The following is a 1250-nucleotide window of genomic DNA, read 5'->3' as shown; positions in this document are numbered from 1 at the left end:
TGAGAAATGAAGGTGATGTAAAATAAAAAAAATTAACATTTGAGGAGATTTTAACTAAAACATAATCTGATCCTTGCCTATGTCATTTGAGCTAACCTGATGTGAAAGTTAAGAAGATCCTTGCCTTCCTTGTCCTTTAATTAAGGGGAGTGGTAAAAGTTTGGAAGTCTGAATATGCCAAGTCTGAGGGTAGCTTCTCATAGTATCATTATTGACCCTGTTCTTCCAAGTGCTCTATCAAGATCTTCATGCCTAAGGCCCAGGTTCCACTTCCATTTTGGTTTACTGAGCCCTGATTGGCCAGAATGATCTCATTTCCTATTTTGAAAGGGTTATAAAATATTAGAAAGATCAAGAGAATGATGTTAAAATAATTTACCTAGCTTTTAACAGTCTTTGACATAATTTCACATGTTATTCTTATTGATAAGATAGTGAAATATGGGCTAGACAATAGTACAGATAGGTAGATTCTGCATTGTTCAATCATCAGACTTAGAATGTTGTTAATGGTTTGATGTTAACTTGGAAGGATGCCTCCAGTGAAATGTTCCAAGGATTTATCCTTGGCCTTGTGGTGTTTAACTTTTTAGTTAATAATTTGTATGAAGGTTATCTATTTATCTATCTATCTACTTGTCTGTCTTTCTACATATGGATTTATCTCCACATCCCTCTATAATATATACACACATAAAAGGAGAGACATCTTTAAGAGAAACAAAGTAAATTTATTCTACAAACCTTGCAAGACTTGGGCACACCTCCATAAGGGAGGAGGCGAGGTAAAAGGGAACCTGCCTTAATTTATAGTCTTAATGAAAAAGATTCCCACCCACCTCTATCCCTTCTCACCATTGGCTGGGGGTGGGGGTGGGCTTACAGTCTAGGCGCGAAAACTATACAAAGGACCAAGACTGATCCGGTTTGTTCAGGTTTTTCCCTATCAGAACTCAACTGCCAGGGTGGCAGCTGAAAGTCTAGGAGGAGAAATGGGATGGGGGAAAGAGTGACCCTTCCCAGAGCAGAGAACAAATAGCTCACAGGAAGTTCATTATCTTCTAACATCTGAGAGAGAGAGGGGGAAGGGCATGCCTTCCCAAAATTACAGGGCCAAATCCCAAAACCTCTCCATTAGACATACCCTGTGAAGTCTTCACAATTATCCACCCCATACATATGCATTCATGTATATATGCATGTGTGTGATACATGTGTATATATGATAGATGTACATATATAAATATATA

The sequence above is a fragment of the Trichosurus vulpecula genome, chromosome 1 (genome assembly GCF_011100635.1).
Source record: "Trichosurus vulpecula isolate mTriVul1 chromosome 1, mTriVul1.pri, whole genome shotgun sequence".
Lineage (NCBI taxonomy): Eukaryota > Metazoa > Chordata > Mammalia > Diprotodontia > Phalangeridae > Trichosurus > Trichosurus vulpecula.
Note: the sequence above shows the minus strand (reverse complement) of the source record.